Source organism: Spodoptera frugiperda, chromosome 15 (assembly GCF_023101765.2).
Source record: "Spodoptera frugiperda isolate SF20-4 chromosome 15, AGI-APGP_CSIRO_Sfru_2.0, whole genome shotgun sequence".
Lineage (NCBI taxonomy): Eukaryota > Metazoa > Arthropoda > Insecta > Lepidoptera > Noctuidae > Spodoptera > Spodoptera frugiperda.
In genome coordinates, this window is record NC_064226.1 from 5,387,397 (window position 1) to 5,413,476 (window position 26,080).

The following is a 26,080-nucleotide window of genomic DNA, read 5'->3' on the forward strand; positions in this document are numbered from 1 at the left end:
TATAAATGGAACTTACATATGAATGTACAGAATAAAGTTTTCTTTCAGACCTTTGCGTGAGGAATCCTAAAAATGGTTGCGTAGAATGCGAGAGACCTTTATCAAGAATGAAGACAATGCTATAAATATTCGCAGATAATATAAACGCTTGTAAATAACCGTTATGAAGAAAGTGCGAGTAAATAAGTACATAGGTATGTATATAATGGCAATTTATGATGTTCAGGCACCTAAAAATGTACCTATGTAATGTAGAAGTCTGATTATGTTACCTACAAACTTATGTAATTGAACTTATAAAATAGTGACTTTAGGAGTCACTATTTCCAAAGTGAAACTGTTAAATTATTATTAGATATTATACCCAAGTAAAGTACCATCTTATTTCGGTTGGCGCGGTGGCTGTCGCGCAATGTGTAGCGGGTTGGTTTCCCATACGAAACGACTCTTTGTGTGATTGTTTAGAGACTGGGTGTCATGTGTATGAGAACATTTAATTTTATATTTGTTAACCCACCCGCGCCACGGGAGAAAATAGTAGTGTGAGTAACGTTTTTTTAACCAATGTTTTATCAATTGTGACCAGTTTTTTATGAGTTCCTTATAACTGTCAAGGAATTTATTACCAGACGCCACTTCTAACTCAAAATTGATATTGATAAGTCTTTAAAACCTTGTAGCTCGTATTATTACAATAAAAAGACAATGTAATAGAAATGAAAGAGCTTACAATGTATCTATTGGTAATTATTGTTTTATGTCCTTCACGGGATAATTACAAATCATAATTCATAGCATGAACTATGTCCCATAAATTATTATCATATACAAGAGAAGATTTCTCTTGTCATTATAATATTAAACATATTGCTGTCGCGTTTATATCGTACTTACAATCTCCAAGAGGAAAGCAAAAATGCTCATACATACATATAGGTATACAAGTATATAAGGTATATAAATAGCATTGACATATAGATATGTCGAGACCACTTTTTTTAGTTGAGTTTTTATTTTTTTCTTTAAAAAAACATTGCCCCACACTAGGATTTTCTCCTGTGCCGTGGGTGCAAAAAATCTAAAAAATCCCAATTGGTAAAAATGAGGTGGTGAGGTCATGAAAATCTAAGTCAATTTTCTAGTTTAATAAGAAAATAAACGAAATATCTTACGTAAAACTAACTGTTTGCATATTCTATTTGTTGAAGAAAGTTTGCGCGAACAAAATTACGATTGTTTCTAAATGTCAGACTGTTCGTAGTTAATTTATCAAAGAACAGATATTCCGAACAAAGATTCTGATGAAAATTACGTACGAACAACTTGTTCTTACGAGAATATTACTTTTATGAATATTAAGTACTTACGTAGGTAATTGTAGAAGTTAAGTACATTTTAATCATTAATTAATTAATGTTGCGTAATCATGAAACTTTTGGCAGTGTGATGACGAGAGAATAAAATACATATATTGTGTCACTACTTAAAGTTATACCGTGTGAGCCGACTGATAAATAAAATTTGAGTGTCTATTTGTAATATTGATATAACCGCATTTTACGCATTTTTTCTCTTTTAACTGCATGTATATAAATTGAATATACATACGATACATATACCAAAATAACACATTTTACAATTTTGTCTGTCTGTCTGTATGTTCCGCTAATCTCTGAAATGGTTGGACCGATTTTGACGGGACTTTTATTGGCAGATAGCTTATGTACGAATTAACTTAGGATATTTTTATTTTAGAAAATGAAGTCTTAAACTCTGTAATCCACACAAGCGAAGCTACGAACATCAGCTAGTTTAAAATAATATATTTTCAATTATTTCACTTAACACATAAATCCCCACTTAGACACCTTACTGGACCGTGGCAATATGCAAATGTGAATGCAAATACAGTCTTTCCCTTACGGGGGAAGTACAGGCATGATGTTAAGGTACTTGGTCCTTCAAAACAATTCTCTGGAACACCAGCCTGTGTAGCTGCGCTTTATAATTTCCCTAACAAATTCAGTGTAGTGGGTAAGTTTGTACAGGGGTGGCCACAGCACTTGATTCTGTCGCGATGCCAAAGAGATATCAATTTGCATGCACTCCAATGGAGGGCTTCGAGGGTTGTCCCTTTGACAACAATCGTTTTTGTCTCTCCTCTCCATTTTGTTTCAGTTAGTTTTTAATGAAAAGTCCGTCTGATTGACGGGAGTTGAGTGGTAAATTTTTCTTATTTTTTCTGATGTATTTCATAAAATATGTTGTTGCATAGTATATATAGCACAGTAGACATATTTTTTAAGTGATTTTTGCTAGTTTTTAGATTATGTTGTAGAATTGTTTTAATCTAAATAGTTTTAATATATATTTAGTATGAGATGAGATGAAAAAAGCGACAATGTAATATTATTCTTAACAACAAAGATTCATTTCTCAATAAAAACCAACGGATGATTTTGAAAAATCCACTTTATTATTTGAATATGTTATATTTTAACTTCACAGTTATTGGATAAATAAAGCAGTGATGTGATTAATTATAATATCAATTATAATTTGTTAATCCCTTTGTGAAATAATAGCATCACGTAAGTACCTAGCATCATAACAGCGTAGGGTAGACTGGGTACGATTGAAACAAAGGACGGTTGAAACAAAACGAATATCTCGCAAACCGTTGGCGGGGCGGCTAGGGGTCCAAGGGGAGAACGAAGCGGACGACAGGTCTAAACACGAATCTTAGTGTTGCGTCACTCTCCGCGCGCTTTGGCTGTTTCTAGGGGACCCTATTGTGTTTTGATAACCAAAAGTAAGTATTTTTGCTTGGAGATTTTTCCAATTATTGTCGTTTTTATTCAAGTGACAGCATTGAGGGTGCGTTGTTGTTTGAAATGAAGCTCGCGGAATATGACATTGTGACTAGTTTTTGTGTATCATTATTGTTACAATGACTAAAAACTGAATTTTACCTAAAGTAGGAGTTGGGGACGGTTGAAACATTTTTTTTGGGTACGGTTGAAACAGTGTACTTATTATTTTTTTCTTGTTTTTACACAAAATAATCTTTTTTAATGTGGACGTGTGAAGAGTGATCTGATTGATCTTTAAATTTGGCTTATCCTTATTGGACAAATGAAAGCCAAAAATTGTTTTCTTTCAAACTTTTTTTTAAATATTATTGTTTAGTTTGCTATGTTTAAAAAACAAACAGTTGATTTTGGTTTAATTTACGTAAATTTTATATCAATGTTAAGTAATTTGTAGTTACTTAGTTTTTTGATGATTGATAAAATATATTTTAAATAGTGTGCTTTAAAACATTAAAGGCTGATTAAAAATATCGTTTCAAGTATATAAATATTGAAGACTGATTACTAATGTCAAAGAGTTACTTAATTATTCTTAGATTTAAAATAAACAATTAATAAAACGTGTTGTAATATTATATTTTGTATTATTCGCATGTGTTTCAACTGACCCCATTCACTGTTTCAACCGCCCCTGGTATGGGGACGGTTGCAACAAATCCGATTTATTTTTTAATTTGATCTACTTTTAAAAATAACACACCTGGGACTAAAAACATATTGCCTATTAGTAGACAGAAACATGCTCTTTTATTTAACATATCTTCTTCATCGCTCGGGTTATAAAAAGCAGAACTATGGACGTTATAAGTGAAACTGTTTCAACCGTACCCAGTCTACCCTACTATTATCAGCATCCAAATACAAATTCAAATCCCGAACACATTAATAAATACATTATCATCATTAAAACCGCATATAAAATATTCGCGTCTCAATTTCGAATCTCATTAACAAAGCACGCAAATCCTTAATGAAATCAAAATATTTTAATACTTGCATAGGGTTGTACTGAGTACTCGTTGCTCTAAAGAATGTTACGAATTCATTCACAAGTTCGGGCTTAGTGCCGTGAACCGTATCTAAAGCCCGCGTCAAAATATTTAGGGTTGTGCCGTAATGACAGCGTACTGAAACTCGTACGGTTACAATTATTTTAATCAAGGTACCTGTGCCAAAATACCTGAGTTAAATATACGTAGTGGTTCATCTCTAGTGATATTTAGTATAACGAAATTCTTTAACTTCATTATTCTGGATGAAAAATTTTTGTTATATGAAAAGGTGCGAAATTTTTGGCACTGGCAGGTTAATGGCTTGTAAAGCTGGGCGACATTCGTATTTTGATTAAATTTTTAATTCTTGATGTGTGAATAAATAATTCAGTTGATAATCATAATGTACCTGTTATATTTAGCATTAACATAATTTATAACATCTGTTTTTTTTTTGAAGAGATAAAAATTAAATTTATACCTCCACTGTTTACCTTCCACGTTATTTGTCGAGCAATTCTAGCGTATTTTTAAACTAGGCCAACAACTTACTTCTTAGTCAGCATCTCCACAAACATAAATATAGGAATAGCAAAGAATTTCACTTTTATTCCTTCATACATATATTTCCAGCAATTTACTAGTGGACACGACTTTGTTTGGATCGCAAGTTCTGATAAACTTGGTATCCGCACAACTTCATTCTTTATCCCTCGGGGATAATGTATCTTGTTGGAATAAAACCAACCTATCTTTGACAAGCCAGAGGATTGTGTATCTTTATCTTTTAGTCCACAAATATTTGGTCAGAGGAATAATTTTGATAGGAATTGTAGATATTCAAGCAATATGTGACTCAGGGTCTTATCGTTGTTATTCTTATAAAAAGTCCACAATAGCCGTTCATAGCTTTTTGTTTTGAGTGGGATAAATCATCCAATGACTTCTCCCGTCTTGGGTGAGGCGAGAGGGAGTGTCAAACTCTTACTGAGTTAAAACCACCCCCTTTTCTTCCCTGCTTTGAGCCGGAACCCCGGTAACCTGTTACGTTGTCCGCAGCTCCGGAAGTGATAAAACAGGTATTACGCATTTATGTACCTAATTGTGACTCTGGGTTATTTGGAATTAATTCGATGTACAAATTAATTTCACCATAGTGTTGACTGGAAAAAAAAACACAATACTACTATTCAATTAATGTACTTAATTAAAAAAGTAATTATGTCTTACGGATAAACATTTTACAGCGTAAAGCGTAAATTTATAGAGCTAATTTCACTAATAACATTATTAGCGACTAACATTGGCTACATTTTATATCGTTTATAGGAATTAGCTCACTATCTATAGGGAAAATCATGGGCAAAGGCTGGTCATAATAAACCCTTTAAAATTTATGTTGAAGTAAGTTAAATGATGTTGTAAAAGTCAGGTGTTAGTTTTCTTATGATCGTAAAGAGATATTTGTTAGCTACACTAGGCAGGAACCTTATTTTAATGTTTTCCTATAAAACTTTATCACTCTCTCATAAAATTTGATAAAAACATTGAACGCTAGCGTGTATTACGCTATTAAAATTACCGCTATGTCCTTTGGAACATTTATTTAATTGAATGATTTAAGTTTATTTTCTTTACATCGAAAATCAAGTTGAACACATAAGAGGTTGATAAGTTTTTAGCAAAAATAAAGGTACAATACCTAAACAAACCTTTCTTTATCTATATTAAGGTAATACTAAAATATAATTAATTTAATATCCAATTCCATTTTCCCCATAATCCCAGCTGTAACTAGAGCCTGAACATCGGACACGTATGTTCGTATGCACATAACACTATCCGTTCCGATTTAGGGAATGTGACACGCTGGCATCGTGTTTAGCCCGCTAATTTAATGACAACAAGTTCCATAACGACATTATTTGTTATGATTTTGTCCTCTTTAATGAAATGTTTAGATACATTATGATACTTAATATCCTTGAAAAAGAAGATACTCTATCGTTAAAAAAACTTATGTAAGATTAATACGATTCGTACTAGTCGACTTGTAAAATTAGCGAGCCCTAAAAATGTCCTAATACATATTGTCTTCAGACGCAAAATCGTACCAATAAATCTCGATGCGAAAGATAGACAAGCAATGTTAATACAGGTTCACATTTGTATTAAGTCACTAAGTATAGATCTACTACAAAATTTCATTCGTGTAATAAATAGTTTGAGCGTTCAAAAGGTAGATCTTTTGAACGCTTAAACTGTCATCAGAGGTCGTCAAGTGCGAGAGTACAGGGACTAAGGAATGCAATCTGCGGCGGAATGTGCCCACTAGAATTAAATTTTAGCTATCCACCGCTTGCCAGTGCATCAGTCAGGACCCTCATAGTGCCGAGTTATGTGAAAATATGACTTTTATGGAAATTAGTTTGTTGGAAGTATTTTTTTAGTTTGTTTACTTTTAATTTTAGTTAGAACGAAAACTGAAAGATCATTAATTTCAATTTGGCCTAATTAGTTACAAGGTTTGGCTTATAACCGCGCGGTCCTTACTGCGTAACATTACATAATTAATAGCCAAGTCATGCTTATAATTAAATCTCTGTCTTTGTAATTTTGGTCCCATACGTTGAGACCAAGCCATGTACATTTATAACAAAGGGGGCTGAAACAAAATCAATAGCGTAAACCACTATAACAGAACCACTGAACTAAAAAGACAAAATCGCAAACATTAACTTTAATTAGATTTGTACACTGAACTACTCGAAAGCCCACAAAAAACCCTTGATCTGAATAATTCATTCTATTTAAAATAAAGCAAGAAACTTAGTCCCAACTAATTCAGTTCGTCTATTTTGGTTAACAAATGCAAAATCAACATAAACACGAATAGGGGATTAAGCTATAATCCCTAAACCCTATACACGTGAGCTAAACTTTCCTCGAATTAGCTTCTTACTTTGATCACTACATAAATTCATTAAAGTACTCCACTGTTATTAACGATGATTATAACGCCGGAAGAGGTCTGAGGGTGGCGGCGGAGTCGACCAAGGCGGCGGCGGTTTCATTTCCCCCATTTGCAATTCAAAAATTCACTCTGCCTTCCAGCTCATTCGTCTGTCTTTAGCAGAAGCCTCTCTTTCACACTCACATTAAGATGTATATCGATCCTTGTCTCATACTACTGCTTTTTAGCTACCACCAACATCACCAGACACTTTCTTGCAACAGCGATGCGTAAAACTCGGACGGACAACGTTTCGTGCAGTTTGTTTCGAAAGGATTAGCCATAAATAGTTCTTCCTTATTACATTTTCATGAAGGCTCCCTTTAGTTGTGGAATTTATGCTGAGAAAAGTTTGAGCTTTACTGAATAAAAGATATCTATTTGGCAGTAATACTGGCGGGGTGCCAGGCGACACTTCACGGTCGAGTTAAACTTATTAGATGGGAGATGGGTCAACTGAAAACCACCGCAACACTTACGTGGTATAAAAAGTCAAAATTGTTCACAAGGAATATTATTTTCGTCGAAGCTTGTGGGTATTATACGAAACGGTTTAATCCGTTAGATTCATCTATACATATAATAAAATCGTAGAAAAGTGCTGTCTGTACATTGAAAATAAAAATAAAAAAAATAGCAGGGGTTATTGTTATGTCGATGTCGAACCCAAAAATGTAATTAACTTTTTTTTTGTCTGTTTGTCTGTTTGTCTGTTTGTCTGTTTGTCTGTTCGTCTGTGCGCGCTAATCTCAGAAACGGCTGATCCGAGTTGGATGCGGTTTTCACGAATATATTGTGGGATGCTTAAATTTACATTTAGTGTTTGTTTCATGTCAATCGGTTCATAAATAAAAAAGTTATGTCAAATTAAAGAATCACGTCGAACATTCTATGCTTATACCATTAATCTCCGCAACTATTTGACGGATTTGGTTGAAATTTGGTACAGATATAGTTTAGAACCTTAGAAAGGACATAGATATATTTTTATTTCAAAAATCAAAAAATAAAAATAAGAAATAAATTATTTATAAATAATTCTATGTCGATCGTTACACGACTTCGGTTCATGTTATTGTTTTACATACATATCGTCACGCCTTTAATCCCCGAAGGGGTAGGCAGAGGTGCACATTATGGCACGTAATGCCACTGTTTACACCCACTTTTCACAATTTATGTTGTAAGTCCCATGTAATAGGTGGTGAGCCTATTGCCATATACCGGGCACATTTCCAGACTCCGTGCTACTACTGAGAAATTTTCGAAAAACTGAAAAAAGCCCAGTAATACTTCGCCCGACCCGGGAATCGAACCCGAGACCCCTTGCCCGGCAGTCGCACTTGCAACCACTCGGCCAACGAGGCATGGCGTTGGGATCGAAATAGATCGCGCTATGGTTTCGTTACATTCATTTGGTTGGGTATCGGCCGAGCGCTTCGGTACTATCGTAGAAAAAGTGTATTATCAGTCGTATGATTATTTGTCTGTAGTGGTCCTGCTGTTTCGTATATTCTAAATTGGTTTCGTTGTATTTGTCAATTAATAAGTTTATTTGTTGGGTTTTCCTGGTTTTTTGGTTAAACTATTTAACGTAGGTTTAGTTTGATATCGATTATTAGTAGTTACTGTAGTTAGTTTTTTTAATAAAATTGTAAGTCTAATTTTTTTTTTTAATTAGATTAGATTTAAGTCGTTTCTTTTAAATTATTTAGTTTAAGCTTGGTTATTATAGCATAGAGGATAGGTTGTAATATAGTTTCTTTTTTAATTGTTATAAATTCGTAATTCGTAGCTTTCTTTAGTTTTAAGTTAGTTTAAGTCCGTTTTTAAACTATTTTTTTAATGCCCTAAGTGAGTATACATCTATTAAATTCAAACGCAGAGCTCATTATGTTGATTTTTGAAGAGTTCCCCGGAATATCTTCCACATCTCATTTTTGAAGAGATCCCGCGAGATCGGGAACTATGTGGTTAAAACCAAAAATTTGCCGGAAGTCACTATTCCACGCGAACGAAGTCGCGGGCAAAAGCTAGTTTATTAATAAAATGTTTCCCTCCGTAGAATCAATTAATCACTGGTTGCGGAAGAAAAACAGAGCTAGAAATCCACACGTCTAACAAAATGAATAATGAGGAGAATTCTTATGGAAATGACTGTCACACTGCAATATATGTGCTAACTTTTATATGTTTGTATAATATTTGAGTGGTTTGGATACTGATAAATAAAATATAATGAAATTATGGCTGACATCCCATCTGACCCATTTTTGAAAGCATTTTAAATAAAAGTTTGTCTACATTATGCTCAAGTTACTCGTAAATACTTATTCGTACCCTAAGGGATTAAAGGGTTTCAAAAATGCGCATTTTACGTCTTTAAATTATACCTTTGGTGAGTGTTTGAGAACGATGTTCATTTTCATTTAAGAAAAAGTTAAGTAACTGAAAAAAGTTGGGAAAAGAATAAAACTAAATTGTTAAAATAATAATCATAATATGAAATACATGTAATACGAAAGTTTCATAATCTATTTGTATTAAAATCAGGCTCTGAACAACACAATTTACAAACTCAAGGTTTCAAAAAAGATATTTTCGTATTTCAAGTACCCAAAAACGGACATTCACAACATTTTTCACATTACACAACAACGATTTACAAAAGTAATGATAATAAGAGACGAATTACGCACATAAATTCGTCATACACGCGACATATCTTTAACAATACATATGTGTATATTTGGGATAGATCGCGACTCGGACCGTGCCTCAGGCTTTTACCCAACTCGGGTTTTTGACATTAGTTTAGGTCCTTCTCCATAAATACAAGAGCTTATCTCATTTATGATATTATTGTTGGTAACGTGGTCTTTCGGGAGAACTTTGGTCGTTTGTTATGTATACTCTGTGGACACAATTTTAGATAACAGAGCCTTGGTAAGGTATGAGCTAGATAAGTGAAGCTAATTTGTATTCTAGGTGTAAATAATACGCGGTGAGTGTTGCTTCTGAAGATGGTTTTGAGATAGATTTGTATGTCGAATGAATTGTGGTTAGAGATTACGTTCACACATGTGTGTGGAATCTGAAGTTATGTATAAAAGTATTGTAGGTATGTATTTGGTTTTGGTGTTTCAGATATTTTCATGTAAGGGAAATCGTCCTGTCTGACTGGCTCTTCCCGCCATGAGTGAGGTGCAAGAGGGAGTGACTAAGAATCACCCCGGTCCTACTCCTGCTTTTCGAGCAGGAGCCCTGGTAACCCGTTAGGCAGTCCGTAGCTCCGGACGGATCAACTGTTTTTGAGACTTTAAAATGTTAATTTTGATATTAGAAGAACCGTAAAAAGTACATTAATAGCTCATTTTGGTTCTCTTCACTTCATCAGTGATGATGTTGTTAGAAGCAGGCTTCCTACATGAACGTTAAGTCAAATCGTTGACAAAAAACGGTAGACACAAGTCTCATAAAACTGACACTTTGTCATATGTGGCACGTACTTAGTCCTAACCTCAATATATCTAGAAGAAGCCTAACAAAAGTAAACAAAAAGCTCTTTACAAAATATATAAACAATCCACCGCAAGGTCTATCCATCAAGCCGCTTTTTGAATATAAATAATAATTTTTCGCACACATTTTCACCTTTATGCCTTTGGTACTCATAATTTAACCTCTGTTGTTCAAAGAGAAACGCGTTAAGTGCATGCAGTACGTATGTAAATTGAGTGTAATGTGTAATAACATGTAAATCTATACACCGTGATGGATATCGCTATAAGGGGCGCGTTACACCCCAGGGACTTGTCCCCATACCGCAATACAGCGTGTAGTGTGTACCATGCCTATCGTTTTCCATTGTGCAATGTACATTTTCGTTTTGTGAATAGCTGAATAGTGTTGTTTTGTTTTTATAATGTGTGTGGTGTAGTCATGTCTGGTTGCTCTTAGTTGCCAGTTGAATAAGGACTCTATGGAAAACGATAGAGAGTTTTTTGACATACCATTAGCATAATTTAATAGTAGCATTTTTATATTCAGTACTTAATTTCATAGCTACTGAAATTGTTTTAAAAATTCTGTTAACTCTTACTTATACTCAAAGTTTACGATCATTGAATAGCCTCTCTGCATAAAACACTAATTCACTTGAATCTAGTTAGACAAGTACTGACCTCTAGCCTTGAACCTTTTTTGAAGCGAAAAGACGAAGACGAAACTTTACATCTCACTTTATGGCAGATTCGAATAAGTACCCATCTCTTTATACTGTATTCGTGCTAACAAAATAATCCGAAAATAAGTTATTTTATCGAATAAAAAGCATATTGTGACACGTGTGTGCGTAAGGGTAGCGACGTGACAGGCCCAGAGAAAAGGTCATGACATCCACGTGAATTTGAAATGGACGTTTTATGAGAAATTTTCGGATGTCAGATAAAAGTTTTTTTTTCCATTTTCAAAATTTTTGTTTAACTTTGTAACGTACCTACGCTATTTTATTTTTATAAATTAATTAAATATGTTTTTTTTTCAATGCTTTCATTATTTTTGATTTAATAGATAATTAAATTTAAACCAGCATTGTTTATCTCCCTTTGTGTTTTACTCAAATAAAAGGAGGAAGATAAACAAAGATGTGGAACAGCAATTAAGTCGAAGATTTTCTTTTTCTTAATGATAATGTTTGTGTATTCGCCACTAAAGCTATTTTCCATTTCGTTTAGATCTTAAAGAAGAGAAACAAGAACAACTTAAGAAAATCCTTCCAAACAATACAGTAACTCTTCCCAGGCATTTAAAAACGGAGCGCCATCTTTAAAAGTGGAGTCCATCTTAAAAAATCCTAGGAGCAATTTTAAATATCTAACGCCGAACTTTTAAAATTTTAATTGTTCGGAGCGAGGACGTCTTATCCCCATGGCGTTGGTGGGATAAAAGAAAAGATAGCAAACTTTATTCAGTCTTAATTTAATTAATTGTGCCCCCTCCTTCCTGTATCTATCGACAGCCATCTTTTATTTATGTACCCGTTGTGCTGCCGCCGACTGTTCAATTATACAGTCAGCTTTGCACTGTATGCGTTCGGATTTCGAATCTTTGCAAAAAGGTTCCAGTTTTGTTGTTTTAATGTTTTTCCGAGATCGACTTCGGTTTTGGTGGAGTTTAAAAAATATTTTTCCGCATTTGAAGTTCGAATTTCAAGACGGACTCGTTGATAAGTCTTGTCGTATTCGAAGTTTAAATGAATTTGGTAAGGTATTCGGTATTTTTTTTTTATAATTTATAGTCTGCAGTAACCGATGAAGTCTGCTTCCCACTATCATACATTTATACTTCAATATAAGAACAATCATAGTACCTACCTATTTAAACTACCTATTTGTACTTAAGTCCTTTTTTGATGGGAAAAGTCATCCAATGACTTCTGCCGCCTTGGGCACGGCGAGCGGGAGTGTCAGACTCTTAATAACTAAAAACCACCCCGTTCCTACTCCTGCTTTTTGAGCCAGAGCCCCGGTAACCCGCTAGGCAGTCCGTAGTTCCGGGAATTACTTTAATTCGTTCCCAAATATAGTTATAAAAATCTCTTACAAAGAACGAAATCTCTTATTTACATAGAGCAGTTACCAAAATAGCCCTAATGGTAAGTAAACCAAAGTCGGATACAGAAACAGAGAAAAAAAATCTCTTAACAGCCATTTGATTACTTTAATTCTACGGTTCCCTTTTCAGAAAATTCACAAAACAATTGTCAAAATCTTTTTACGCTTGTGAAATACCGGGTGTAAAAGTTATTACATCTTTTCTGAACGGTTTCTTAAAAACACGCCGTGATGTGAAAATGAAAGTAATTTATTTCTAAGTAAAGGTATTAATAAAAAAACCCCTTCACTTTTTTGTTAATAATTTTAATAAGACTCGGGGGATGTTATTGAAAGGCCTTTATTGAATAAAATACGGAAAAATCGGGGAAAACGGTTTTGCCAAAGAGAAATATCAGGGTACCTGCATATTCATAATTTCTTTTCGTATACTTACCGAGTAATCGGTTTATATTCGGAAAGCTTTCACGGTTAAATAATAGCTGCTTTGTAATTGGTGGAGTGGAACGTTGTGAGACCTTTTTGAAGTGGGTAGAGTAGTATTTTAATATTGTGTGTTTTTCTGGGGAATTATCACAATTACTGTTATTGCCTTTATAAAAGAACATGTAGTTAACAAATACTTTGTTCAGTATATCTTTATCAGTCTAGTATAAAAATATTAGACTGATAAAGCTACACGGTTGGCGAGGTGGTAGGGCAACCGGCTGCCGCGGAACGTGTAGCTTCGATTCCCACTCGGAGCAACTCTTTGTATGATCCACAAATTGTTGTTTCGGGTCTTGGTGTCATGTGACAATTCTAGTGTGGGGTAATGTTTAAAAAAATAGTATGAGATGTAGACAAAAAGCAAAATTTAAGACTTCGTGTCATAATAAAAAATATTAATACCTATCTGATAATGTAAACACACCTCTATCACTCCATCTTATTACATAGAAAAAGTCAAAACAATAAAGAGAGTCAACCAGTAAATTAGCGACATAATACTTCATTCATTATTAAAAAATGTGATCACAAATTTAAAATAAATGGATGGTTACCAATGACAACACGACCTTGAAGTCAATCCCGGCGCTAGGCAACCAGCCAGGAAGATAATAAAGAAAATTGTGATTGACGTCACATTATTTGCCCCTTATGTTCAGTAGTATAAGTTACTAGACCCTATTACATGGGACTGATAACACAAATGGTGAAAAGTGGGTGTACATTGTATAGCGGCATTACGTACCGTAATGTGCACCTTTGCCTACCCCTTTGGGGATAAAAGGCGTGACGTTGCATCATCATATATGATACTTCCGAAATCACTAAGAGACCTTGAAGGTTATCACCAAACCAATAAAGAGAACCTACATTAAGTAAATATTATCGTGCAAAATTCCAATGGCAATTCTGTCAAATATAATCAAAAGATATAGTATCTATTCGCATGACTCGACGAATCTACGTTTTCTTTTCATCCTAGGTAAACAAGAAAACACTAGCCCGTTATATCATCACATTTATCCAAGAATCGACCGCCACCGAGTTTAACTTACCGATAGAGGTCACCAATATCATCCGCAAACATCCACCTAAAATATTGACTGGACCTTTACGTATTTATCTTACGTCCTACGGTTAGTCGGTTATAAAGTAAACGAACGGCCAATAACAACAGTACCGCGAATCCGCATATAAACAATCAACCCGTCGTCGCCTGAGTAATGCGAACATTAGCGGGATGCTACACGTGGGTTCATCAAGCCCCCGTGAATTAACGCCGTCTTAAGTACGAACGCACACCGATGTTTTATACTCGTACGTCGCTTTTAATTAAATTACATTGCGTGCTTCGAAAGCCGCAAACGCCAGCGTACGTGTAACGTGCGCTGTTCATGTTTTTACGAGTAGTAAAATTTATTAAAATATAGCGGATTATGTCTTTAATGCCGTGTGGAAATTAAAATGATTTATTTTGACGGCCTTTTTTAGAGCTCGTATATTTTTCCGTTTTCAACGCTTCGAATGTAGGAGCGATTCGTTTGAATACGGAATTTTTACTTTTCATGCGTTCGAAATAGGGATTGCAATCCGGTATGATTTTCAATCCGGCCGGAATTCACCGGATTGATGCTAATCCGGCCGGATCCGGACGGATCCGGCCGGATTTTAAAGTTACTTAGGGCCTAGTATTTAGTGGTTTATAGTTTTGATAATAATGTATAAAAAGAAAATAAAATACGTATTTATGAAAAATAAAATCACTTTTAATTATATTTTTTGGTATTAATTGTAATTTTTGGTACTATTTGTACTAAATCAAATTATGATAATCTACACAGTTATGGTATAACAAAACAGTCTTTTAAATTTGTACTTATAAAATCAACAACTTCATTTCATAATCCTAAGAAACAAAACAAGAAGCATTTATTTTCTGCAATGCAAAATTCAAATTAAAATTATTTCTGTGCCTGAAAAAACGATCTAAGAAAACAAATAGTGTTTATTGTACTGTATCCTAGTCTGCTTCTGATGGCACTACAAATATAACCTGCGGCAGAAAAGGCCATTTCTGCCTCAACACTGGTTTGCCTAATCGCCATCAAGTAACTGTAGATCAGCGAAATGTGTTTTCCATTTTACTCCTTCTACTTCATACACAGTCATTTCTTTTTTAAGTATTTTCTCATAATCTGTTTCTGTTTTAGCATTAACTTTCCCTCTATACCCTAGATACATAAACATTTCCGTTCTGAATTTAACAAAAAAAGCAGGTAAATATTCTGACTGAACAAGTAATAAGTTAATAATACACGACTACACAATCGCATTGTGAACTTATATTGAGCTCAGAATTTTATTTCTCTTTCGGTCAGGTATTGAAATCGTGTATTTTTTGCTTTACCGGATCCGCCACCGGATCCGGCGCCGACTCACCGGATCCGGTAGGTCCAAAAACACGCCGGATCCGCCGTATTACCGGATCCGCCGGACCGGATTGCAATCCCTAGTTCGAAATGTATTCGTAACTTTTTCTTTATGCTGTGTCTGTAAACATACCTATCTTTTTATAGTGTAACAAAATTATTTTCCATACAATAGTAGCATGAATTAAAGTTTGTAACAGTCTAAAGCTTAAATAAAAAGAGCAGATTGTTACGACAGCAAAATTGCATTGTGCCTTTAAAATTTAGTCTAAATTGAGCTGTCCTTGTCCCATAAGGAACATACCTCCCTCCTTTGAACTTTTCGTATAAAAAAGCGAAATTGTGAAGACTGAATGTAACAAGACCGTTTAGTGCGGTGACCGAGCAGAATCAACCCCTACTATAAGGCTCCCCTCGACCCAAATCGTGAAATAATGGACACCACAGCAAGCGATCACGTCGCAAATAGCTCACGCACAATCGAATTAATTAATCATGAGAAGCGAGTTCTACTGAAGTTAAAAAACTTATCGAAGTCGCCGCCGAAGTTTTAAGGAGAAGCTAACGAGGAATAGAACCGTAGACGAGAGATGAAAGTTCAGCCGGAGCCGGGAGGGAGAGGAACGAGAGCGCCAGACAAGAATAGCTGCAATTTAAAACTCGATTAGAATTCGAACATTGAGCGGGCGCGGTTATTAAAAACGGTGTCGTGGTACCGCGTCGAGGACTTCGATTCCATGAAACCGCAGTAAAAGTTCTGCTGCAGTCGTTTGTTTTTTATGTTACCAAACTTTGCCAAATCTAATTATTGGCGAAAACAAGGCGGAGCTCGTACCGATTACGACAGCTGTGCTATTGGCCTTGCACAAATACTTCGGGAAAGATTACATCGTGACATTTGCACGCTGTGGAACGGCAGGATTCGAAGAAATCAACATTTATGTTGTCTGTAGAGCAATTGTAGTTCAAATACAATGCTTTTTATGGTTACTGTCATTTGCATGTAGAGAGAGAATGCTATAGAAAAGGAGGTAAGTATTGGAAATTCGCGTTACCGTAAAATCTTATTTACCATAAAGTGTCAAGCGAGTGGCAGAAGTTGGCAGCTTTGTTTACGAGCTATAAAATAAATCGAATGAGAGTGTGACGCTGAGGCGCAGGCTGGCAACTCTGAACTTAAATACTGGTACGTGCTTGTACTGCGCTGAATTATTTATTATTTATCGATGTAATCGCTTTCAGATTACCTCATGGAAAAGTAAGCGGTTTATTCGACGGCAATTTCTGTATGTTATTATAGTCTTCTTTTCGAATATTGTTTTTGCTACGTGTTTCCATCTTTGTTAATGTTTTTCAGCACTGTAGGTACTTCTTTATTTATTTTCACCACGTACGTACTTTTCTGATATGAATAAACAATCAGTTACGATATTAGTTATGTTTTAATATTAATATAAATGTGGAATTTGTTTTCAATTTTTCAAAAAAATGTATTCATGTCTGATGATCACGTGCGAAGGCACAATTATAGTAATTTATTTCATACTATTATTATAAAAATATCCATAGTTTTATTGTTTTCTCATTATTTTTTATTTAAAATTGTTTAATTTATACAATCACTAACATTACGCTTAAACACAAACAGAGAAGCGTACTAATATACCGTAAGTAACATTTGAATTATAAATTAACCAATTTTAATTATAAATTACTCCAAACATTAACTTAACCCTACTTACACACAAGGGAATCGGTAGCGTGTTGTGTAACAAATTCCTATACAAACACGGACATCATAATTTAAAATGAAACGAAAATATTTTTCCTCGATCCCAAAGGCCAGTCGCGGGCGAAACTAAGTTTAGACAGACACGAACATAGCTATTTCATTCGTTGGACACTAATTACTTTATCGGGCAAACCGTGTCAATGAAATGCACTGTTTTCATTGAAATACACGTCGATTAAATTATAATTTGCCAATCAGCTCTAACAGTTGGGTAAAATACGGATGGAGTTGTAGCGCCAATCAAAATTGCAAATTTGAACGTTGCTTCGTTAACTATGCGAACTGGCATTAACAAGATTGTCTTTACATTGCATTCGTAAAAATGTAAACGGGTGTTTCGATATTCTGTGGCGGTTCAGTGAGGCGGCAAATGGGCCCTGTGTTGAAAGAACTGAGACTTTTAAAGATAAAATGATATAAAAATTGTCTTCCAAAGTATGCTTTTTAACATCGCTTCTCGGTCCTCCTGTTAAATATTCCATGTTTTATTTTTCATGTGTCATATTTATATTTACGTGTATATAAAATGACACGTTTTATTTGGGGAGGGATTTTGTGTGAATGTATAAACCTACTGGTGTTTTATATTGTACTTAACGTGAGAAATGTATGAATTAATTTAAAACGAATATTTTCAGCTCTGTAATATGCTTTCTTTTTAGCTTTCATTAGAATCTACGATTTATATATATAAGTATATCGTGGTTTATCTGTGAAAGTCTTCTTTTGACAAACTTTATCAAGACGGATGTTTTTTACTAAAACGAAATTGAGTTGCCAAATTGAAAGTGTAATTTTAACCTTTTATACATAATACCTAAGTACCTAAAACAAAATGTTTCTGTAAAATTTCAATCGTCAATACGAACCAAGTCTCAGGAAATAGGGAAAAAATAAGCCTTTAAGATTTACCTTTTCGTATTCTTAACGTGGAAAATAAACCAGAACTTTACGCCTTTTATAACTCATAATAAAAACAATAAAAGTATTTATTTGTGTCGGACTGAAGTTATTTGAGGGAATTTATATTTTGCCGTGCCATAAAACGTGTTACGAATAACTGAAGGTTTGTCCAGATTTTCAATTATTTTATGATTTTTTTAATTATTCTGATATACTTGCATTACATATACGAGTACCTATTTATGGTATTTATTACTTGTACTTATACCTATTATATTTAACGAAACTAACACCAATGTTCATTCATTTTTGCAATAAAAAAATACATTTGAATTCAATACTTTTTTATGAAAACAAACGCAATAATCATTTCCACGATCTGATTGACGTGATCTGCTTTTCCCATTACGAGCACTCTGTACATAAAACAAAAAGTATTATTTTTCAAGCCATAAACCCTTTTAACAACTTAATACAACACGCAGCGGCCAGTTACGTCGGCGTTTATAATGAATAATGATCAATAAAATCCTACGAAACGCGACCTCGTGTAATCCCAAAGAGCTTTTACAGCGAGCCTACAAAACATATGATATAATTTCATTTTGCCGTCTTCGTAAAACATCACAACGGGATTTATGTCCGCGTTCGTTTGATCTTAGTTATTTAGTCCCCTTAACTTGAAAATAATATTTAGCGAAATGGAGGACGATGTGAGGGAACGTAATTAATTAAATTAAGTTCCGAATACGTTAGGAACAAAGTTGGATGTGGCTACCGGCGACTTGTTAATAGCTAAGGGAGATGATCCCTCGGTCCGAGTGGCCGTATGCGGTCCCCCGGTCCCCAGAGTGCCAGGAGGCCTCAACACCCCGCATGCTAATAGCCAATCATATTCTGTTTACATTCCATCACCGAGTATGAATAATTTGTTATTGTCTGCGCAAACATGGCGCGCGCCGCGTCACGACTGCCATTGTCTACTGGATTAATTTGCTGTCCAGTGTCGACGCAATCGAGCTGCCGATTCAATGCCAACGATATCAAAGAACAATTGGGCCCACTCTGATTGTAGCCGATTAATAGAAATCGAAAATTGGATTTTATTATCTGAATGCGTGCTGATAACTTTTCGAGATTCTTTTGTTTTAAATGTTTTGTTCGATTATACTTCGGAATTAAAAGCCATTCCTTTTTATTGGTTTCAAAATTAAATGACTCGAAGGTTAATCAAAGGGGTCCTTACTTTTCTGGAGAGCATGAACCCTTTTATCACATTTTTATTCGATTCAATATTCCGAGTAAGTTTGAGCCCAAAGTACTTTTAGCATTATAAAGCATTATAAAATGTCTAGATATCTATAATATGAAAAGTCTAAGAAACAGAACTTATTTCAATGCCCTCAAACAAAACACAGATCTAATCTATCTCTTTATAGGTCGCACATTTCAAAGGCTAGACAAGCGAAATATCACCAGCTATTACAAAAGCTTATTACCATGAACCCGTTAGACCACGTCAAACAATTATTACAGAGCTATAATCTGGCAGGGCTGGCTACATAAAACAGTGCCTCGTTGAATACAGTACGGTACTTCAAATAAATCCCGTTCAATAGATACAGTACATGTTTAAGTATCCTGCATGCTGTGAGCTTGGTTCACATTGTAAGTAAGCCTTGAGGGCTTCCCAGTAAACCATGTTACGCCGTAAATCTCGCAAGGTGCCTGTATCGTGCCCGTATCGTGGCCGTATCGTGCTCGCAGCTTGCAAATTGCCGACTATCGATGGACGAGTCTCGGTCACCTTTTATTGTATGGAGATTGTGCGGTATTGCGTGATCCTTTTTTGGTTTTTGGTAAGTGAATTTGTGTGCTACGGGAATATGATTTGAAAGGTAGGTTTGGTATATAAACTAGGCTTATTAAAATATGAAGAGTTGCAATTAAAGTCAAGATTGAAAGTACCTATGTTTTATTTTACGTCATCACGCCTTTTATCCCCGAACAGTTGGTAGAGGTGCACATTATGATACGTAATGCCACTGTACAATGTACACCCACTTTCACCTACATTTTAATAAGTATAAAGTTCCTCACAAACTTTCAACAAGAAGTAGTGTCTTCTTGTGATATTTTCAATTTAGTCATTTATTAAAGTCGAAAAGGTTCTCAAACAAATTAATTCAAGACCCCAAGGAAACTTAACGCAAGAAATTTAATTCGAAATCTGCTTAGTACGCCATAAAAATATCACGAAACAATAACGATAAATCCTCGAGGCGGACGCTATAAAATCTCGATAAAATTGGGACATTATTCCAAATATTTGCAGTTCATAATTTTCTTCCTTCACCTTGTTACTTCACAATAAACGGTAGATTAAGCTGGTGTACCATCGAACGTGGTTTCTGGCAATCAATTTTGGTTAGACAATATTGGATTTTAATTAACAGTATCGCAGGTCGCACTCGCTTCGACTAATCGATGAACTATGCCGCCGTTGTCAATGGTTATTGTGGTAACTGCCATTAGATTTATTATTATCGTCTCCCTTAGTGATGATACTTCGTTATTAAATTACGCTGTTTGGGGAGTTTTTCATGGCGACCCATTTTCTGATAGCTGTTCCATTATAAGATGGGGTCTTGCTGTGTTTAAGCTTCTTTGCTTGTTTAGGTAATGTTAATGCGTGTGTAGAATTTTAAAATTATATACAAATCATTTTAAGCACACTGAATTTGAAAAATCTAGCCATAGAGGTAATTTGTGATTTTATAGAAAACTATGTCTAATCTCAGTATTTATAAAGATATTTTTTTTTGGTTTGGTAGTAAATTGTCACCCAATCTTTATGCGATCGGCAAAACAATCCTAACTTTAAGTTCATTCATACCTAAGAAGAAAACATGCAAATAAGTTTGCAAGGTCCAAATCCCACACCTTAAACCGGCACTGCACAATGCTGCACATGTCATAAATGTGCATTTAAAAGAGTTAGCATAACAATGATGTATTATGGTAATCTGGCATTACCTACCACAGTACAAGCTCATGGGAGTTCTGAAGAACCTACTTACAGATTTGCAATTATGAGTACCGACACACGGCTTACAAGGAGGTTTTTTTATTGATGTGGTAGAGAAGACTAGATTTCTTAAGGTTCACATTCTCAAGGTATGAATAGCGATTGGCTACTTAGTTTGTAGCCAGTCGCTTTAAGATATTTTTTTGTTATTTAGGTGGTAAAAGACTAGTAGATCAGAGATGAGGAAAAGCGTCTAATTAACATGTTTGATTAATGATTTTGAGCATATACTGAGAGATATGTGTGCACGGAAAAATCAATCATGGTGTCATAGATTTATGATTTAAAAAAATCTATAAATATACCTAATTTGCTTTTGACTCTGTGCACACATTCAACAATCTAATTTTATACTTATAAACTTACAAAAACTTTAGCTTTTCATTAAACGTAGTTACAGACTATCGTAATTTTAAGTGTTCAACTTACTTTCAATCAAACAATGGAATGCTCAATTGCTCAGACCGTTTTAAGTTTAGACGAACTATTTTAGAACTAATAATAACTTCTAAAGCCAGTTATTTTGTGAGCTAAATTCGCTACATAAATATTTTTGACTAGAAGCCACAACTTAGTCTAGTAAATGGTTGTCTATTTTGCGAAACATATACGGAGTACACGAATAATCATGTTAGTTAGTTTGGAAAAGGCCAGAAAAGAAATGAGGCAACATTTCTTACGAAAATAATATGGTAAGATTATTATGTTCACAATTCTTGTTTTGATTCCTAGATTTTTCTATCTCTATATATAAAAAATAATTGCTGATCGTTAATATCTCGCTAAAACTCGAGCACGGCTCGACCGATTCGACAAATTTTGGTCTTTAATTATTGTTTGAGGCGGAACGAAGTTTACCGGGCCAGCTAGTTAACAATAATATCCATAACAAAATTATTAGTTTTGATCCTGGCACCTATTTCCAGTTTTCAACTAGGTATAAAAGTTTTCGGTGAAAAAATTGAAACGCATAACGGAACACTGTTATGGGAAACAAAACGATGACAGTCGATCGTGCTTCGACAATAAAATAAAACTGGCTTGTTCGTATGACAGCCAAGTGAAATATTGTTAAACTTGCAAAATGGCTGAGTGGTTTGCGTTGCCTGTATGTACTCCTATACAGTATACACTATAGACTACGACTCCTATGAAAGCTATCAACTTTTATTTTGTATTACATTGGATTTACCGATTTTTGGATTATGTTTAATATTTTAAAGTCCTGCCTGTACATTTAAAATGAATGGCTTGGTAAGTTATATGTTAATAATAATAGTATTTTCTTTTTTATTATTCTCTTCTGTTTGAATTTTGTTGTTTTATTTCATTGTGGTCTCATTTTTATGTTCTTTATCTTTCTTCTTATGTTTAAACTGTTTTTGTTCGTATATGTAAACGTTAGCCAAAAGAATTGCTGAAAATTAAACAGTAGTTTTTCGTAGACTTTGTAATGTTTACAATGCTTAAAAAATATTGACCGTCTTTTTACGTTAATTTATTAAAACAGCTGTAAGCCATCGTTTACTTACAAAGCGTTCAGAAAAACACGTTCTACTCATTCTTCAAGCATCTCAAATTCATTCATAAAATCGTTTTATGGCTTGTCTACATATTTTTAACCCAATTCTTGGAATAGTCTGGCACACCTCGCGATTTTACATTCTACTCGTAAAGACAACATTGTGACAAAAATCCTATGGGAGCAGACATGTTTCAGATCACATAAAAATGATTTTACGATTCTATCAGCGCAACCCACTCTACTCGTCGGTTTATGAATAAAAAGTACATAAAAACCGTTTGTAAAGTGCCTCGTAGTGCATTCTGTTGATTTATAAAACAGATAGAATCTCTCTCATTTTATGTATCAGTTAGATTACATTGTATATTTTGTGATATCTATATTGTATTTATTGTCATGCATGTATTACAATCGCCGTCTCATAAAATGATTGTAAGGAAATGTTGGTTTTGTCGAGCGTATAGTAACATGTTTGGTTTATAAAAGGTGAAAGATATGATACGGTTCTGTTCATGTAAATGGAATAGTTATTTTTAGAATGCGGTTTATATCTGTGTATAATACATTCAATATCATCAGCCTATAAGTGGCCACTGCTGACCAAAGGCAATCTTTTTACATGGAGAAAGATCGAACATTTAGTCACCACGTTAGCTCATTGCGAGTTGGCGATTACAAACTTATAATTAGAAACTATAAGCCCAGGTTTCCTCACGATGTTTTCCTTCATCGTTTGGCAGTGGTGTCTAAATAATTTTAGGTAGACATAACTCGGAAAAACAGACGAAAGTCGTGTATGTTCCAATTCAGAACAAAGTTCATATTATGAAAAAGAGGAATAATGTAATTGCTATCGAATAATCGAATAATAAAAAAGTCATCTTTATTCAAAGATCGGTATGTAATGGTAATGTAAAATAAAAAAGAATAAAAACATTTCCAGCACAATTAGCGACGTACTTACCTAACCTTATTATACAATACAATAAAAACTTCGCGACACATGCAAATCTACGCTTTTATTCAATTACATAATTCAACAAGCTTTGAAAAATTACTGCGGCTGTGCTTGTACCGCGCGGCTGGTACATTAGTGGGGCACGCAAATACTGAGACAACAATCATGTTAATTTTTGTATATTTCAATTTTTTTATTTTCTAAATGTCGTTAAAAATGTGTGCGTGATTTATGCGTTTGGAATAAGAAGTTTGTAATAGATGATTTGTTGTGAAATTTGTAAGTGAGAACTGACTGCTTTGATGATGAAGTCGTGGTGACTAAGAGCGATGTCTTGTTTATTTTTGAGTATGTGTGGGTGGGGTGGGTGTTAATCATTCACTGAATTCTCCAACCTTAAGTGAGGCGAGAGGGAGTGTCAAACTCTTATGGACTAAAAACCACCCCGTTTTCCTAGGCACAAATGATAGTACTTATGTATACGTGAGTTCATAATGCTCCAACTCTAACGAACATTATGCATATAGCAAATAATTAATTTTATAGATGTGTTATTATGGTATGCAATATGAAAATCTGTCCGATTTGAAATGTTGGAACCTAACCTTTTCATGCAATATTTTTAAACTTTATAATATATTTTACAAATATTGGCTATGCTAGTCTCCTTCAAATTTTTCCGCAACACACGTAGGGTTGCCAGGTACATGCAAACAGTAGCAATCGAAATTGCAAATTTGTGCAGGGGGCCCGTTCGGTTCGTTAGCGAGTTGTGTTTACGCGCTACCAACAACTAGGGCTGTCCACCACTAATTGGTCCAAGTTTGCATTTAGTTTGATTTAATAAAGTGTGCGTAATGTATTCGATTTGATTAAACGCTTCCGTGGTTCCATTTGGTTTGGACAATACTGAATTTATTTTTATTTATTTATTCAGTTGTGTTAGGTAATATATTTTCACTGGATAAAACATTGTTGTTTTTCACGCATAAGTTTGTTTGTGTGCGTGCGTGTGTCTGATGTTTAGTCTGGTACCTTACCTATCTGTAGGATGGAATGAAAGTTAAAAGCATCTTTTTAAACAGAAAATTCATATCGAATCAAAGCTAACAAGCATATAATGAAACAAATACTATCTATACTGTGACTAAATTCCTACAACTTCTTTTTCTAACGCTAGAACTATCCGAATCCGAAATATCCCCAACCCTATGCACGAAAACATTATGGAATAATGATCTTTCTTTTACGGAACGTTTTAATAATGGCAAAATTTTACAATTTGCATATTTGTGTGCCATTACTCTACTGCCAGGCACATTCACACCGTATGCTCAACGATTGCCCATTGGAGTCGTATGCCCGACGCCCAACGCTTGCCCATTTGCATAAAACTTGCAAATGTTTTTCTTTACATCGTTAAAATTACACATTTAGTAAATTAATTAGAACGATTTAAACATTTTAATGCCAACTTTTTAATTCCAGCCTTTATTGTTTAAAGAGTTCTATTTTTAAATAAAAATATTATAAAAATTGTTACCATTCGTAACATTGTCATATTGAATTGTGCACATTCGACGTTCAAAATATGGAACGATGTTATTTTGTTGTTCAAATAAATAAAAGACGAAATGGTCTTGGACTCAGCATGCAGTTGGCAACACGAAACATACTCGATTGTCGTTTTCCGGCCAACCCAGTTAAGCGTGGAACACAAAAATAAATAAATAATAGACAAGTAATTTATATAGAGCTGGATAAATAACGATACTTTTCTGAACATTAAGTGAACGGATTTTCTTTTCGGGGCACCAGTAGAATACAACAGTACCTATTTCTTTTTCAATCGTCTTACTCACGTAACTGTTTGACGAGGAACTCGACTAGTTTCAAGTCATGCTAGAGGGTCATATTCATGAGCAGCATACCGCGACACACGACGCGGCGATTGTCTCGTCAAACAGATACGTGCGAAAACCGATAACATAATAATTAATTTAATATATCTCACGAAAGTTATAATAAAATTAAAACCTTTGTGTTAGGTAATTCTTAGGTCAATACTCAAGTAATTATTTTTACGAAATTAATTGTCAAGTTTAATATAAAAATACTAATAGATTTCAATATTGTTGTAACGTTAAAATAAAATAAACTTTACTTAGTACTCTCATCTAGTTAAAGTACCCTATATTTTATCTCACTCTAACTTATTACATTAAAGGGTGACAAAATATAACTGTCTCTAAGAAAGTAAAGTCAGTGTCGACCTCAAGCTTTGTACCGTAACCTAGGCTTGCCTTTGGGACATTCTCAACAATATTTTATTCATAAGAATTAACGTAATTTACTTTGTTCTTTTTCATTTCAATATTTAGGTATATCTGCTAAGTCTAATCC